The sequence below is a fragment of the Dermacentor silvarum genome, chromosome 7, assembly GCF_013339745.2.
Source record: "Dermacentor silvarum isolate Dsil-2018 chromosome 7, BIME_Dsil_1.4, whole genome shotgun sequence".
NCBI classification, from domain to species: Eukaryota; Metazoa; Arthropoda; class Arachnida; order Ixodida; family Ixodidae; genus Dermacentor; species Dermacentor silvarum.
In genome coordinates, this window is record NC_051160.1 from 63,627,262 (window position 1) to 63,643,092 (window position 15,831).

The window sequence follows — 15,831 nt, forward strand, 5'->3', positions numbered from 1 at the left end:
GTCCAGGATGAATGCTTCCTCAACCCTGCAGAGCACAAGATCGGGAAGGAGGTTATTTGTACCTACTAGACGATTCTCGTGGGTGACATTGAACTCGGTGGAGGCAGCGGCTTTTACTGGGTTCACGATCTGGTTGCGGGCAGTTTGTGTACGCTTGGTTGTGAGTCAAGCATATGGCTTTCTTAGCTGTATGGCTGAGAACACCGCCACTCTTAGCCCTATGGCTGAGAACACCAATTTTTCTTAGCCATATGGCTTAGAACAGCACTTTCTTAGCCATATGGCTGAGAACACCAATTTTTCTTAGCCAAATGGCTGAGAACACCACTTTTTCTTAGTCATATGGCTGAGAACACCACCGCTCTGATCCATATGGCTGAGAACATCACTTTCTTAGCCATATGGCTGAGAACATCACTTTCTTAGCCATAAGTTGAGAACATCACTTTCTTAGTCATATAGCAGAGAACATCACTTTCTTAGCCATAAGTCTGAGAACACCACCACTCTGAGCCATATGGCTGAGAACATCACTTTCTTAGCCATATGGATGAGAACACCACTATTTCTTAGCCATATGGCTGAGAACAGCACTTTCTTAGCCATATGGCTGAGGACACCAATTTTTCTTAGCCAAATGGCTGAGAACACCACTTTTTCTTAGCCAAATGGCTGAGAACACCACTTTTTCTTAGCCATATGGCTGAGAACATCACCTTCTTAGCCATATGGCTGAGAACACCAATTTCTTAGCCAAATGGCTGAGAACACCACTTTTTCTTAGCCAAATGGCTGAGAACACCACTTTTTCTTAGCCAAATGGCTGAGAACACCACTTTTTCTTAGCCAAATGGCTGAGAACACCACTTTTTCTTAGCCATATGGCTGAGAACATCACCTTCTTAGCCATATGGCTGAGAACACCAATTTTCTTAGCCAAATGGCTGAGAACACCACTTTTTCTTAGCCAAATGGCTGAGAACACCACTTTTTCTTAGCCAAATGGCTGAGAACACCACTTTTTCTTAGCCAAATGGCTGAGAACACCACTTTTTCTTAGCCATATGGCTGAGAACATCACCTTCTTAGCCATATGGCTGAGAACACCACATTTTCTTAGCCAAATGGCTGAGAACACCACTTTTTCTTAGCCAAATGGCTGTAGAACACCACTTTTTCTTAGCCAAATGGCGGAGAACATCACTTTTCTCGCATATGGCTGAGAACATCACTTTTTCTTGCCATATGGCTGAGAACATCACTTTCCTAGCCATATGGCTGAGCACATCACCTTCTTAGCCATATGGTGAGAACACCACTTTTTCTTAGCCTATGGCTGAGAACATCACCCTTTTAGCAAATGGCTGAGAACACCACTTTTTCTTAGCCATATGGCTGAGAACATCACCTTCTTAGCCATATGGCTGAGAACACCACTTTTTCTTAGCCAAATGGTGAGAACATCACCTCTAGCCATATGGTGAGAACACACTTTTTCTTAGCCATATGGCTGAGAACACCACTTTTTTCTTAGCCATATGGCTGAGAACACCAATTTTTCTCTAGCCATATGGCCTGAGAACACCACTTTTCTTAGCCATATGGCTGAGAACACACTTTTTCTTAGCCATATGGCTGAGAACACCAACTTTTCTTAGCCAAATGGCTGAGCAACCCACGTTTCTTAGCCACCCTTTAGTCATATGGCTGAGAACACCACTTTTTCTTAGTCATATGGCTGAGAACACCACCGCTCTGAGCCATATGGCTGAGAACATCATTTTCTTAGCCATATGGTTGAGAACATCACTTTCTTAGTCATATAGCAGAGAACATCACTTTCTTAGCCATATGGCTAAGAACACCACTTTTTCTTAGCCATATGGCTGAGAACAGCCCTTTTTCTTAGCCATATGGCTGAGAACAGCCCTTTTTTTATCCATATGGCTGAGAACAGCCCTTTTTCTTAGCCATATGGCTGAGAACAGCCCTTTTTCTTAGCCATAAGGCTGAGAACATCACTTTCTTAGCCATAGGGCTGAGAACACCACTTTTTCTTAGTCATATGGCTGAGAACACCACTTTTTCTTAGCCATACGGTTGATAACAGCACTTTTTCTTAGCCATACGGTTGATAACAGCACTTTTTCTTAGCCATACGGCTGAGAACAGCACTTTTTCTTAGCCATACGGCTGAGAACAGCACTTTTTTTAGCCCTATGGCTGAGAACACCACTTTCTTAGCCATATGGCTGAGAACACCACTTTTTCTTAGCCATATGACTGAGAACATCACTTTCCTAGCCATATGGCTGAGAACACCACCACTCTGAGCCACATGGCTGAGAACACCACTTTCTGATTTTTAATTTTAAAGCGATACCGTTAACGGCCCCGTGTCGCAGAAAATCTGCTTCCGGAATGCGGCGTCGTCGCCGGCGTTGGCGTATCATGAGCTAAAATTACCGTATATAATTAGGTTTAGTCAGGGGCGGATCCAGGTTTTTTCTGAGGGGGGGTCAGCTTTTGTCGATGATGATGATGATTATGATGATGATGATGATGATAGTAGCCTCTCTCATTTACCGAAATTCACTGTTTCTGCTCACGATAAACCCGCGTTTTATACGGCTAGAGCAACACCTGTAGCCCGCCGTGGTGGCTCAGTCAGCTCAGGCGTTGCGCTGCTGAGCACGAGATCGCGGGATTGAATCCCGGCCGCGGCGGCCGCATTTCGATGGAGGCGAAATGCAATAACGCCCGTATCCTTACGTTGTAGTGCACGTTATAGAACCCCGGGTGGTCAAAATTAATCCGGCACCTTCCACTACGGCGTGCCTCATAATCAGAACTGGTTTTGGCACGTAAAACCCCAGAAAGATGAAGAAGCCCTATAGCGAAGCCAGGTATCGGTTTCTCCGAGCTTATAGGAAAATGACATCACCCAATACAGCCATCTGCTTGGCGGCTGTGCCTGATAATACAGGGTGTTCAAAACTAAGCTTGATGCTTTTCTTAAAATTAGGCACTGGGAGGCACGCGAAGACCACCTGTGCAATTAAGTTATGTGGCCAGGGGGGGGGGGGGGGGCACAAAGTCAGATGATAATTATCGCTGTGAGCAGCCCAATTAACTAAAATTGAAGAATTATTTTTTGTCGACTGCAGTAAGTGGGTATGTTTGTATTGAAAACTTAGAGGCAGTCGTGTTTCTACACAGTATCAGTCAGAATTATTCTAGCGTGTTCGTGCTTCGAGATATCCGACTCCAAATTTCCATCGTACTGCGCAGAGTTATCGACTCGACGCGAGAGCGGTTTATGCTTTGCGTTGCTGTGGAAGGGAGTCATTTTGAACATTTTTAGGGCATTGACATCTTGATGGGTGAAATGTTGTCATGAAATTTGTGCATGACAACACCAAATTTAAAGCGGCAGTATATGAAATATTCGTTAGCATAGCTAAAAAGGTTGCTGCTATTCATGGTACCGTTGTTGCTTTTGATTTCAATAAAACTTACATTACTTGGAAATCAGCAGTCACTTTATTTGCGTAGCCCAGGCAAGGACCATGCCCGGTCGTCTAGTCACCATTACGCCTGCGCACTGCCCTCCGGCTTGTCTGCGCGCGCCATTATCTCGGCATGGCAGCTGCCGCCATCTTTACAGGCTGCGCGGTCGCGTGTCACGACAGCGGTTACGGGTTCTTCTATTTTTTTTTTCGCCAGCCGTGAGGGGAAGGGGGACAGTTATTATCTTTGCCAATGCCTCCGCCGTGTTGTCAGACTAAGCGCCGTACCCAACAGCCGCGGCACATCAGGGAGGAGCTTTGCGCCGATCCTCATTCTCTTGCATGCGTAATCATGCAAACGACAATTAAAATTTGTAGTTGGATATCTCGGAGCATAGACACGCTATACTCGCGGACAACTTTCTGTGGCAATGAAGGGAAAGCTACGGGCGCGTGGATGCTGCACATGTGTTACCGCGCCAAGTAGTCCGGCAGCGTTTGACAGTGCTTTTGGTTGCTCGGAACAGACGCTGAATCGAAGCAATTTCCACGTGCGACGATTTCGCGTTTGCCCAGACGCGGAAGGGAAAAGCTGCAAAATGAGTAAACTTTTACACTCAGTGGTGTGTTCTGTCTTATTTAACTGTTACTAATAAGCTGTTTATGTTTACTCTTCGCCAACATAAACCAACGTGGATTAAAACGCGGGACTCTTTTCAGAAGCACCCTCACTTGTGAGCGCTTTGCCTCCGTAGCTTTCCCTTCATTGCCACAGAAAGTTGTCCGCGAGTAAAGAAGGATTCTTCGAAGTGAAACTGTGTAGAAACACGACTGCCTCTAACTTTTGAATACAAACATAGACACTTACTGCAGTCAATAAAAAGTTAATTATTCAATTTTAGTCAATTCGGCTGCTGACTAGCGATAATTATCATCTTACTTTGTGTCCCCCTGGCCACATAAGTTATTTGCACAGGTGGTTTTCACGTGCCTCCCAGTGCCTCATTTTAAGAAAACCATAAAGCTTAATTTTGAACACCCGGTATATCTAGCCTGTATTGTTTTTTAAAATAAAATTTGGGATGATCTGTCGCAGGTTCGTTATAAACGTGTAAGCACGGGTCCATCTTTGGAGTTCTGTTGGGACACCTTGATTTCCTTAAAAAGATTCCTTGTGTTCGGCTGAGACACCTTTGTTTGCTTTGGAACAACGCTCCGCTCCAACGCGGCAACCACTACGCTGGTTGTTTACGATATGCGAATCACCGCGTATGAAGACTCACGACGGCACCTACAGGAAGAACGATGTGGCGTAGAGGCCGTGAGCGCGAGCCAGCTAGCGTCTTGATATTTTGTTTCCCACGCGACGTTATCCTTTTACACAAGGCGCGCATCTGCTCCCGTTTCTCTAACCACGCGACGCCATCCTATGTCCGCGCAATTCCTTTCTCTATGCCCGCGCGCTGGCGTTGGCCGCTGACGTCATGATCCCCAATTTCGCAGCCGCTGCTCGAGGTTTCGCCCCGCTCCGCGAGCACGGCCACTCAGATAAACGGATCTGGCGGCTTTGAGCCTCCTATGCTTAATGTATGACAATACAGCTGCGAAATTACAATGAAAAACTTGTAGCATACGAACGGTATTGTGCTCGTACTGGATATTGTCAACGTGTAACTGTGATCACAATTGGTGCTACAGTTAAAAAAAAATCGCCTATGCGTAGTCCTTAGTTTAGATGTTAGTTGTTATTATTTATATATGAACACTTCAGCGAGAGAGATCTTTCATTGAGCAGGTTGGTCGCGGAACCGATGACAGCCAATGAGGCAACCGTTGACACCCCAATGGGGAACTAAGTTGATCAGGCGCGAAGGCGCGCGCGCGGACATCGGCATGCAAGGCAAAAGGGACGTCCCCTCGTTCATTCGACGCCACCGACGGTACGAGTAAGGCACGGCTGGCGCCAGGAGGTCCAAGGTGTGCATAAGAAAAAATAACTACGGCAATCTCGCGACACCACACCCCTACGGAATACAACTAAGCTTGTGAGCGAGCTAGCTTTACTTCTACATGGCTGTTACCACTGGTACTCGCGAAAAATAATTTTGAAGAATGCTGGTGGCCATATTTTTTGCGACAGGGCCATCCCCCTGTCAGCGCGGGGGCGATGCAGAAATCTGAGGGGGGGGGGGGAGGGGTCAGGACATCCGGACATCCCCCCTGGATCCGCGCCTGGGTTTAGTGTGGACATTTATTGTGCACTTCTTCATCTGTACATAATCATCATCATGCGTGTGCCCTTCATCTTCATCGCGCGTGCGGGTACATCATCAGCGTGGACTGTGCCGAAGGCTGTTCATGCCGGTTGTGGACGCCGCCCTCCTTCGCCGCGTCGTCTCTCGGGCTCAATAGTAGGCCCGCCCTTGCTGTTACGTCACAAGTGGTGGAGGTGCTGGGTAAATGTCGACGAGAAAATAACTATATCATCCAGATAGCACAAGCAGGTCTTCCACTTCAGGCCACGCCGAACGGTGTCAATCATGCGCTCAAAAGTTGCGGGAGCATTGCAGAGGCCGAAGGGCATGAGGTTGAACTCGTAAAGATAATCTGAGGTTCCAAACGCTGTTTTTTTAGGGGCGAAGCTCCTTAGGGCGTGGGGCTGTCCTTCCTCCGTATGTAGCCACCTGTAGTTTTATGAAGTGTTCACTAGATGGCGTAAGTCCGTAGCTCTGGTTGGCATGGAGACCGCTATGTATGTATACGCATATATAGATATATATGTATATGTATAGTATAACCGGAAGCCGACTTCCGCTTCCGTGTCCACTTCCGGTTCCGCTTCCGTTTCCACTTCCGGTTCCGGAAGCCAGCTTCCGGCTTCCGGAGAACGCTTCCGGCGTTTTTCTCTCTCGTCCGTTGCTAGGTGCGCTGTGGTGCACAAGGGCGTTCGTTCCCGACGCGCGTTCTCTTTCTCTCGTTACCGACGCGCTCTCTCTTGCTTTCTCGTCCGTAGCTAGGGGCGCTGCGGTGCACAAGGGCGTTCGTTCCCGACGCGCGCTCTTTCTCGTCCGTAGCTAGGGGCGCTGCATTACACAAGGGCGTTCGTTCCCGACGCGCGCTCTCTTTCTCTCTCTCTCGTTCCCGATGCACGCTCTTTATCTCTCGTCCGTAGCTGTGGTTTACCCGAATGATCACACGGTGCTTCGCCCACTCATCATCATTCACTTCGTGGATATGCTGTGATTTTTTTTCTTTTTCGGCTTCGTGCATCGGAATTTGCCAGTAACCTGAACGCAGATCAAGACTGGAGACGAGGGCATCGTCAATGCGAGGCATGGGGTACACATCCTCGTGCGTGATCTTGTTGAGCGCTCGGTAATCGACTCAGAAACGCACGAAGCCATCTATGTGACATGCGTCTTCCTACATGACATGCGGTATATGAGGGTATTTACAGCAGCCTATCACTAAAGTTGCTCATACTTTGTCTTATATTCTTGACAAAGTTATTCCGTGGAATTTTGAGAATAACAGCCCACAAACAATTGCCATGAAACAAAATACCGACAGCGCATGGCTTTTAAGTTAAATCTTCTCAGAATGAAATATTCAAAGTACGAAACTATAACAGAAACCTGAAAACGATGTAATATTTTTTTTTGGGGGGGGGGGGGGCGGCTGAGAAGGACCTCTGGGATCGACCCACGCAAGAGGCCGCGTTTCTACCGAAAGCTCGCCTTCATGAATAGCGTTCGCTGCCAGCGTTCCGCAGCAAACATTACGGTTACATAAGCTGCAGTTGCAGGGAAGCGTGACAATCAGTCAGGGAACCTTGACTGCTATAGGGTTCCACTCTTAAAAGCGAAACTTAAGCGTCCTAAATTTTATTGCGATAGCAATTATATGGACACTCCTAAGCGGATTTCTGCCGTAGTCATCGCCGTGAGGTTCCGTGTGACGTCAACGGCGATGAAATCGTCGCCGCGCTCCGGACGCTGTATGTGCGAGTGAAAGGGAGCGAGGGACGCGCGCTTTTACGGGAAGCGAACGTACGTCGGAGAGCAAACGCGCGTTCTGCGCCGTGCTCCCTGAAGGGCTGCAGAATTAAGCGTCTCCATAGAGAAAGGAATTCAACTTCTTTCTCTATGGCGTCTCTTTCCTCCTTCACAATCACCATATATAGAGAGCAAACGCGACTTCTTCCGTCGCGCGAAAGGCCGTGGGGGGACGGGAGGCTGGGAGGGGGGCGACGTTTAGCTGCGGGGTACCAAATGTGTATTTGTATAAAAAGTTGTCGCAGTGTCACCTGAAAGGCGAAGCATCAATTGCGATAGCAAATTTGAAGAGAGCTATACGGAGTAATGATAGCAGCTTTATCAGCTGTATAAACTTGGACATGCAGCAGCACCGGCAACACGCAGAACTGTTGTCGACGCCGCCGGCGTTTTGCCCGCGTTCGCTCAAAATGCGTGCGGCGTTGGTGACTGTTGCCGGAGCCTCTGATATAAATAGGCACTTGGTGCCGCAGCTAAACGTCGCCTCCCTTCCCTGCCCCTCCCCCCCTCCCCCACACCCTATCGCGCGTCGGAAGAAGGTACGTTTACTCTACATATATGGTGATTGTAGAGGAGGAAAGAGACGCCTACTTCTGCAGCCCTTAAGGGAACACAGCGCAGAACGCGCGTTTCTTCTCCGCCGTGCGTTCACTCCCCGTGAAAGCGCGCGTCCCTAGCGCTCTTTCACTCGCACATACAGCGTTCGGCGGCGCGCGGCGACGATTTCATCTCCATTGACGTCATACGGAACCTCACGGCGACGGCGACGCCAGAAATCTGCTTTTGAGTGTCCATATAATTGCTATCGCAATAAAACATTGCGAGGCGAGAAGTTGGTAAAGACTTCCGATACTGCTCGACGAGTGTACCGTTCTGATCTCCTCTGAGCCGCCCCCAGAGGCACCGGCAACAGTCACCAACGCCGCGCGCGTTCGGTGCGAGCGCGGGTAAAACGTCGACGGCGTCGACAACAGTTCTGCGCGTTGCCGGTGCTGCTGCATGTCTAAGTTTATACAGCTGATAAAACTATCCTTACTCCGTATAGCTCTCTACTAATTTGCTATCGCAATTGATGGTTCGCCTTTCGGGTGAAACCGAGATTTTTTTGTACATTGTTATCCCCCTTTATTATTGCGATAGCAATTATATGGACACTCAAAAGCAGATTTCTGCCGTCGGCGTCGCCGTCGCCGTTGCCGTCGCCGTCGCCGTGAGGTTCCGTATGACGTCAATGGAGATGAAATCGTCGCCGCGCGCCGAACGCTGTATCTGCGAGTGAAAGGGCGCGAGGGACGCGCGCTTTCACGGGGAGTGAACGCACGGCGGAGAACAAACGCGCGTTCTGCGCTGTGATGATGATAAGTGGTTCTTGAGGGAAAGGGAAAGGTTGGCCCTTAAGGGCTGCAGAAGTAGGCGTCTCTTTCCTCCTCTACAATCACCATATATGTAGAGCAAACGTGCCTTCTTCCGACGCAGGAAAGGCCGTGGGGGGGAGGGGGAGGGAAGGGAGGCGACGTTTACCTGCGGCACCAAGTGCCTATTTATATCAGAGGCTCCGGCAACAGTCACCAACGCCGCACGCATTTTGAGCGAACGCGGGCAAAACGCCGACGGCGTCGACAACAGTTCTGCGTGTTGCCGGTGCTGCTGCATGTCCAAGTTTATACAGCTGATAAAGCTGCTATCATTACTCCGTATAGCTAGCTCTCTTCAAATTTGCTATCGCAATTGATGCTTCGCCTTTCAGGTGAAACTGCGACAACTTTTTTGCCTTAATGACGCGGCAGATAGTGTAAATAAATGAAGAAAAAAATAAGTAAACTTTATAAATTACACCGATTTACCTTTAGACGCAACACACGAGCACCAGCCATCTTTGAACAGCAGGAATTGAGCACGACATTCTATGCGACTTTGTCGTTGCCTATTTTGCCTGCGTTAGAAACTTGTCCAAATAAACTTGCGCGAAGCAGATGCCCCTCTGGTTTCCTTTCACAATCAGAAGACTTTCAAAAGCATCGCAGGAGACCCACGGGCGAAAGTTTCTCGCGAACACAATTTCTTTTTCGTAAAACTTGACGAAACCTTCGTCAAATCCTAAAACGGCTCCGGATTCGTAAACTTTACGAAAAATTCGGGAGGGCCTTAGTAGTATGGCCTTAAGAAGCCTCCGGTTATTGTGTTTGTTTATTGTTCTTTTTTTATTGCAATAGCAATTATATGGACACTCAAAAGCAGATTTCTGCCATCGGCGTCGCCGTCGCCGTGAGGTTCCGTATGACGTCAATGGAGATGAAATCGTCGCCGCGCGCCGAACGCTGTATGTGCGAGTGAAAGGGAGCGAGGGACGCGCGCTTTCACGGGGAGTGAACGCACGGCGGAGAACAAACGCGCGTTCTGCGCTGTGCTCCATTAAGGGCTGCAGAAGTAGGCGTCTCTTTCCTCCTCTGAATGTAGAGCAAACGTGCCTTCTTCCGACGCGCGACAGGCCGTCGGGGAGGGGGGGGGAGGGAAGGGAGGCGACGTTTAGCTGCGGCACCAAGTGCTTATTTATATCAGAGGCTCCGGCAACAGTCACCAACGCCGCACGCATTTTGAGCGAACGCGGGCAAAACGCCGACGGCGTCGACAACAGTTCTGAGTGTTGCCGGTGCTGCTGCATGTCCAAGTTTATAGAGCTGATAAAGCTGCTATCATTACTCCGTATAGCTCTCTTCAAATTTGCTATCGCAATTGTTGTTTCGCCTTTCAGGTGAAACTGCGACAACTTTTTATTGGCATTTATTGGCGAATGCTATTTTTTTAATGTTAAAGTTGCGATCAGCATGTCGATGCAGGATTCACAAACCTTCCACGGATGTATACGCTTCTATCGATTCTCGAGCCAAGGTATACCGTCATGCTACGAAAAGCGATTGTCATATACAAAGAGCAGACGGACATTTCCGGGACATGTAGCGGGCAGCAAAAGCCCTTGCCCGGGGCTTTATTGTACTCGGTAGCAGTAACCAACACCTTTCCCGAAGTATAAAGAAAAAGGTAAACAAAAATTAAATTTCTACGTGTAGTCGGAACGCCTATGAGGAAACATAGACGAAAGGGTAGAAGATGTGAAGGTACGTACGCACAAGGTGTAAGTGCGTCAAGAAGTAAGAAGCCAGAAAGGGATTATCAAATATATGTGGAAAGTGTGGAGACTGAGGAAAAGATATATAGAACGCCCTGAAGACGTGCGATCGATGGGCTCACGCTTCTGTAATAATTAGCTTTGCCGCATCACATAGTAATTAGTGACGCAGGGGGACTTGGCGCGTGCGCGGTTAGACATCTCCCACGATCCAACTGTCTGTTTTTCGTTTGTGTCGTTTCGCTACATTGGCTCTAGAGTTGCGCTGGTGAGCTCTAGGTCGCAGGTTCGGTCGCGGTGGCCGCATTTCGATGCGGGCAGAATGCAAGAAAACTGCTCGCGCATCGCGTGCATTGGTTTCACATTATAGAGCCCCAGGTGGTCAAGATTAATCCGGAGCCCCTGCCACTACGGCGTGCCTCGTAATGAGATCGTGGTTTTGGCACGTAGAACCGCAGAAGTTAATTCAATTAGTTAACTTACCATAGTCAAATTGCAAGACCAACAATCCCAACAACCAGTCGATCCTTCTGAATTAGTCTTTTCCCTGTTTTTAGATGCGTGAGCATCTTATAAGCTCGGGGCAGTGTCCGTTCTGCGGCGTCCGCACCCATACCGCGTATGCGCAGCTCTCCATCATTCTCTCCTACGCAGGTGTGCGCTCTCCTCCTCCCCTCTCCGTCACAGGTGCGGCGCAGCAAATCATTGCATATAACTCTCTCTCTCTCTCCCTCTCTCTTTAAGGGTACGCCGGTAGGCGGCGCAAGTGTCGCGGCGCACTATAAAGCGCGCGTTCGCTGTGCTTCCGTCATTCTCTCTCTGTGCGACTATGTGCGAAACGCCATGAACAACGTCAACGTCGGCGCTAGTTGCAGCGGCAGCGCCACCGCCGCGGAGCAGAGGAAGGCTCGGGAAGCCGAATGTAAACGTCAGCGTCGGCAAGCGGACCCCGAACTTCGGGCCAGGGAAGCCGAACGTAAACGTCAACGTCGGCAGGAAACTTCTACGGAAGCAACACGGGCTCGGCACGCCGAAGTGGAACGGCAGCGTTATCAAGCCGACCCCGAACTCCGGGCTCGGAAAGTCGAAGCGCAACGGGAACGCCGCACGGCCGACCATCAACGGCTTCGACGTGATCGTATGTACCGAGGAGGCACAGCGGCAAGTCGGTGGTGTCGCCGTATACGTGAAATGCACTCTCACCGCAAACGCAAAGGACCTAAACCTACCGGTCACCACTCAAAGGCACAACGGAGAGCACTCGGCCGTCCGACTATCCTTTCACGGTGACAACAACATCGTCATCATGACGCTGTATCTCAAACCCAACATCTCAAGAGAAAGCGTCGTCCTCGCAAGGAGTATGGTAGAGTACACCAAGACTACAGTGTATTCTAGTACACTGTAACCAAGACCTACAGACACGCGCCCTTCATACTCGCAGGGGACTGCAACCTAGACATACTGACAACCGATTGGCTGGTGCAGCACATGAAGGACGTATACTCTTTTCGATGCATTTCCCAAGATCACAAGCAACCCACCACCATCAGGGGAACGTGCACAGACCTCGTCTTCGCAAATTTCAAACTCGACCCTCTGCAGCAAGACCCATCGACGCTACACTTCACCGACCACAAAGCCATCGTCTTCAAGATACCGCGCGCACCGACGCTACGAATCACGTACGATCTCTAAATATAGACGCAACAACCCCGTACAAACGTCTCCTCTCTTCTCAATACATTCTCTCACTATAACTTTCATTGGGTTGTGTTGGCAAGTGAAACGCAACGGAAACTCGATGCGCACCCCCCGCGATGCTTGCGCATCCCACCATGGTTGCCCGTAGGGTGAGATGATGTGATTTTTTTTTCGTTTGTGTCGGTCTGCCACTTCGCGCTATAAATTATACCATATAGCCACCGTTTCCAAAACGACTTCACGCGATCCGGCCTGTGACGATCTGAATGACCTGCGCATGTGCGTAATCCATCTCAGTACATAGAGGGCAGCGAAGGCTCGTATCAACCAATCAGTAAAAAGCTGCGTGTTCCAAAAAAGGGAGGAGAGGCCACCCATTTTGTGACATACTACAATAATCGTTCCGTCAATCTTCGTTTCAGTCGGCATCGCGTGAAGGGCGATTAGAGGCGGGAAATCGGGGGAGCCTTGATTCATCCGGTTCTCCTTTACGGTTGGCTGACGCGACCCGTAGCATTTCGCTGTTCTGCACGTATAGTTTGTGTTGATAATTCTCAGATAATACATTGAAGAAAGAGCAGAGATGCCTATGCGGGCACGAAAGGACATTTGGGCTAGTTGTTAGACAAATTCGTCGTGGCGTCTCTTGCGTCTTCTCTTTTGGCGCCCATTAGACCACACGATGGGCTGCCCACGGGATTATTGCGCTTCTGAGGAGGAGGTTGTATTCATAGGCGTATCTACCGGGGGGGCAGGGGGGGGGGGCAATTGCCCCCCCCCTCCCCCCTACACACACACACACACTTTTGAAAGCGGGCACTTTCGGATGCATGCCGGAAAGTCGAACAAAACTACAGCTGAGGCTAAATTTGTTTTCTGAATAGAGTGGCCACGTAACGAATGCTTTTCTTTACTGAGTATCCCTTGCTTGGGCAGCGAGGATTGTCTCTTATGCCTCCTCATGACGCCCTAGCGGTCGACGCGCAGGATTCCAATACACGCTTGCATTGCGGAGAGGCCTGGTGCTGGAAAGTTCCCGCCCTAAAAAATGCACACTTGCGCTACTTGCATCATGCCTACTTTTTTGGGACCACCTAACCGTATTTGAAAACAAATTAGGCTTGTTATATTTAAGCTGCGGGCGAAGGGAGAGGTCCGGATAAAGTATTACAGTCAGCCGCGCCCAACGATTGCTGTGCAACGGCATGAAATCGCTGGATTATCAAATGCTGGAACTATTGCATCTCCGTCCAGAGATAGTCTACATAGCGTTGCAGTCTGAGTATCCTTTCACCGTCAAAAATCTAATCAAACCAATTAAAGGTATAACTATCGAATTTCATTGTGTAATCACGACCTATATATATATATATCTTCGTGAAAATGACCTTTGTCGAACGCGCAGAGCCATTTCAATGCCAACAGAACACTGAACCGAATTTTTTCTAAAGGCCTGTGTGACTTCTGATTTTATCGGTTTCGTTTTCAGGCCGTTTTTAAATAAGAGCTACACTATTACTTGTTTCTGTACAGGAGCAAGCACAGCAGATATTTTATATTTTGAAAAAATGGAACCCACTTTTTGGTGACGTGTACCCAACAAGGTTGCTTACGTGCTCTAAAAACAGTTAATGAATACTCGCTTTCTCCCAGTTTTTCTGCGGTATACACAGTATTTAGTTGTCTTCCCCCGGTATCCTCGGTAAACTATGCGGTGCATGGTGCTTATATCTACTCGACGTAGGAAGCAATGTTCTGGGTGGCGAGTGATTTATCTTTATTCTGTTTAGGTTCATTACAGCTTTTGTAGAAAGTTACTGATTGAAGTGTTCCAGAGTGCCATACTGCCGCTAGTCGAAATGTTTCCCAAACTCCCATGACAACTGCACAAGATATGGACTTGAAATTCCGTGAAAATAGGGATAATTTCAAGTGAAATGCGTGGCGAAACTTTCACTCGTCCCGTTTTAAATGCAAGTGTTGCAGATAATTGCTAAACCATCGTTCTCTCCATGTGTTTTCGTGCACCATACTAGACGCGTAGTTTGTTTCTCCGGTGTCCCCGGTGAGCTAAACAAGGCATCTTGATTGTTTCTGGGGAGAATTAGGGGCATAGCATGGGCATGGGCAGGTAATGTCCCAAATGAGTTGGTTAATTTCCGCCTTTTTCCAATAGAATAGACGACTTCACTGTCGTAGATTTAACTACAACTGAGGCTAAAATTTGCAAACTTAGGGGGAACAATTCGCCAATTTTACCGTGGGATGTGCGATGGTAAAATGCATGTATGTGCGATGGTAAATGTATGTTGATGAAATGCAGTTAAAAAAACTGTAAGCAAGTATTCGAAAGTATCACACTGCTCTTATTAGCTAGGTTTCCCCATGTCCCAAGAGAACTCTGCGTTTCAGATATTTTATACTTTGGCAGAAGAGGTAGCATTTTCAGCAAAATGTGTCACGAAGTTGTAACGTTTCTGGCTTATTTAGGAGCGTTACGAATAATTATTGAACCCTCATTTTTCCATGCGTGATATATTGGGTTTACCTTGTGTCCTCACTGAACTAAAGGAATCAGCTTCTTTATGTTTTGTGACTCAGAGGACCAGGTAATGTTTGATGTGTAGGTGAAGTTCAAGATAGACGGGTAATTGGGGCTTTCGCAATAAATTACGTATGCAGCGCTCTAGAGTGTTATGAGCCTGTCTAAGGGGCAGAATTGAGCCCACAGCCCTCACAGAACTATAAACGCCACCAAGACCAAATTTATCGAAAATTTGGGATACGCTAGCTATGAAAACTCTCTGAGCGAAGTTAAATGAGGTTGGATCAAACATGGTCTTCGTAAACAAAAAAAAAATTCTTATTCAAGTGCCAGAGCGTGTGATATGGTCGCTTCTAGCTATCCTTCCCAGTGTTCCGATATAGCTGTGGGTTACAACAGATTTATATTTCATGGAAAAAGGAGGAGGGTCATGGTAAGTGCAATGTGGGACGAAACTTTCGCGTTCCTGGTTCAGTTAGAATTGTGTTGCAAATAATTACTGAGCCGTCGTGTTCCCCCTATTTTCATGCGTCTTAAGGGGTTCCTAGTTGGTTTCATCGACGTCCTCGGTGAACTAAACAAGCCACTTTGTTTATATTTGGCGAAAATATAGGGCGCTGTATGGGCACTATGTCAGTGAACTTCAAAGACAGGGGGCTGGTTATGATATTTGCAGTAAATTACGCAAGCACGCGATCCGGAGCTCTATGAATGTGTGTTACGAACAAAGCAGAATTGATCCTGCTGCGCTGCGGAAACTGTGAACTCAAGCGATATACCAAAGCTAGCGAAATTTGAATGGGCGGGGGGGGGGGGGGAGAGAGAGTAAGGTGTAAATGGTAAATGGTATGGCGAAGTTAGATTTGTTAAGGAATTACTGGCTTTTTGAGA

General features: G+C 48.2%; 2 long non-coding RNA genes across 5 annotated transcripts in view; both read right to left on the bottom strand.

Annotated features, from left to right (window-relative positions):
* Positions 1-15,831, bottom strand: part of LOC125946778 (uncharacterized) — a 37,408-nt gene that overhangs the window by 11,997 nt on the left and 9,580 nt on the right. For all 3 annotated transcript variants that reach the window (XR_007467872.1, XR_007467871.1, XR_007467873.1), the window contains one exon: positions 1-25. This exon is cut by the window's left edge and continues 2,788 nt beyond it. This is a non-coding gene — a long non-coding RNA (uncharacterized LOC125946778). The remainder of the gene's footprint in view (positions 26-15,831) is intronic.
* On the bottom strand, positions 631-1,135 carry LOC125946779 (uncharacterized). Of its 2 annotated transcripts, none has more exons than XR_007467875.1 (3): positions 1,020-1,135; positions 806-987; positions 631-684 (listed from the first exon to the last, which is right to left on the bottom strand). It is a non-coding gene; the product is annotated as an uncharacterized LOC125946779 (long non-coding RNA). The 2 variants fall into 2 exon arrangements; XR_007467874.1 differs by having other exon boundaries at positions 775-987.